This window comes from Colobus angolensis, unplaced genomic scaffold, assembly GCF_000951035.1.
Source record: "Colobus angolensis palliatus isolate OR3802 unplaced genomic scaffold, Cang.pa_1.0 Scaffold63, whole genome shotgun sequence".
NCBI classification, from domain to species: Eukaryota; Metazoa; Chordata; class Mammalia; order Primates; family Cercopithecidae; genus Colobus; species Colobus angolensis.
The window spans coordinates 10208737-10211001 of record NW_012119932.1 but is presented as its reverse complement, the minus strand read 5'-3'; positions in this window follow the sequence as shown (position 1 = coordinate 10211001).

The following is a 2265-nucleotide window of genomic DNA, read 5'->3' as shown; positions in this document are numbered from 1 at the left end:
CCTTCCCCCCTCCTTCCCCTCCCCTCCCCTTCTCTTCCTTCTTTCATAGGGTCTCACCGTGTCACTCAGGCTGGAGTGCAGTGGCAAGATCACAGCTCACTGCAGTTTTGATCTCTAGGCTCAGGTGATTCTCCCACCTCAGCTTCCTGAGTAGCTGGGACCACAGGCATGCAGCACCACATCTGGCTAATTTAAAAAAGGGTTTTTTTTGTAGTGACAGGGTTTCACTATGTTGCCCAGGCTGGTCTCTTAACTCCTGAGTTCAAGCGATCCTCCCACCGTGGTCTCCCCAAGTGCTAGGATTACAGATGTTGAGCCATCTCACCCAGCCCTGTCTCTGATTGAATGACTAAAAACAAAGTCTCCAGGTGATCTGATCATGCCAACCCAAACCTGCTTCAAAATGAAACCCAAAGCCACTTTCTACCTATTTCAGGAAGCGCTGCTCTTTGGGTGGGTCATATGAGGGAATCCCCTTTGGAGTAAAATAGTTCATTGATAGGACAGGGTGGGAAGTGAATTTCTGGATGAGACGGAGAAAGGGCAAACTTATTCTCAGAAGTGAGGCTTATCTGCTTTGCTCGATCCCTCACTGAACCATCAGAGAGACGCTGTTGCCTGACCAAGCATGGGAAACAGAGACAGCGGAAACCAAAGGTCTGTCATTTATAGAAATGAGGTAAAGCTGTCATCGTGCAGTAGCTTAAATGTGTTAATAAAATGAACACTTCAGGAGCTCAAAAGCAGAAACTCCAATTTATGAGGTCATGGGGAAGGAAAATTGCTGCCTTTGGATAGGCCAAGGGAGTCTTGATTGACAGCAGAGCGTGACCTGGGATTGAGGAGAGGACATTAGCTCTAGAGTCAAATGCACGTTCTTTTGCATCCTTCCTCTGCCACTTGCCAGCTGTGGGTTCTTGCGGGAAGTTCCTTAATTGCTCGGAGGTCACATTTCCCACAAAATGAGGGTGTCCCTTGAGTGAGAATGAAAGAAAGTTCCTGACACATGAACAGGCTTCAATCAATGAGTGCTATTATTAGTAGAAGAAAATAGATTAAGGGGGAAATTTAACAGTGGCAAATCACCACATTCTATTGTGTATACAATAAGCATGTGGTAAGAAAGAGGTAATACACAACATGTTTATGCAGTCTTCACAGAAACATGATGTTAAGAGCCCAGGAGTCTCCCAAAGCTGTTATTGATGGGAAGATCAATTATAAAAATAAGGACACACCATATATGGTAGGATCACATGATACTATAAATAGATACACACATGATTAATGCCAGATTTCGGGTCATAAAACATCCGGAGAACAGAGACTTGTCACTTCACTTGCCAGTTCTGCTGCTTCTAAACATCTGAATTGACTCACACTGACAAGGGCAGTTTGGATTTTACCTTTGACACGAACCCTTCTTCTGGGTTCATACAGGTAAATTGGGGTGCCAGGCCTTTCTGGTTTTGTTACTGAAGAAATTGATGGTTGTTTGAGGTAGGCTAAACGGTCAAGTATGAAACAATTGGATAATTTTAAGGAAAACCAAACATTCACGTAAAGGTTTGAACTCTTACAGGGTTGCATAAACTCTCACCTGTAATAATATTCACAGGTTTTTTTCCCTTAGGAGAATTTAGCTTTGATAAAGTAGCCTTGAATGACAAAGTATAAAAGGAATGTCTAGGATTTTTTCCCTTCCCTCTACCTTAATATTAGCTTTATATCATCCAAATCACAATTATCCAATTTGTAGTCTATTCAATTAAATAATCATTGAGCCCCTACTGTATACAGGGCACCATTCTGAGTGCTGGGGATGTAACACCTGATAGAAAAATCCGCAGAAGTTTCTCTGGAAAGGGCCAGATAGTAGAAACCTTTTGTTTTGTGAGCCATAGGGTCTCTTTGTCAGTCAGTCATCTCTGTTGTGGTCACATAAAAACAGCCACAGACTGGCTGGGCATGGTGGCTCATGCCTGTAATCCCAGCACTTTGGGAGGCTGAGGCAGATGAATCATTTGAGGCTAGGAGTTTGAGACAAGCCTGGTTAACATGGCAAAACCCTGTCTCTATTAAAAATACAAAAATTAGTCGGGTCTGGTGGTGCACACCTGTAATCCCACCTAGTTGGGAGGCTGAGGCACAACAACTGCTTGAACCCCGGAAGTGGAGGTTGCAGTGAGCTGAGATTGTGTTACTGCATTCCAGCCTGAGCAACGAAGAGAGACGCCCTCTCCAAAATTAAAAAAAAAAAAAAAA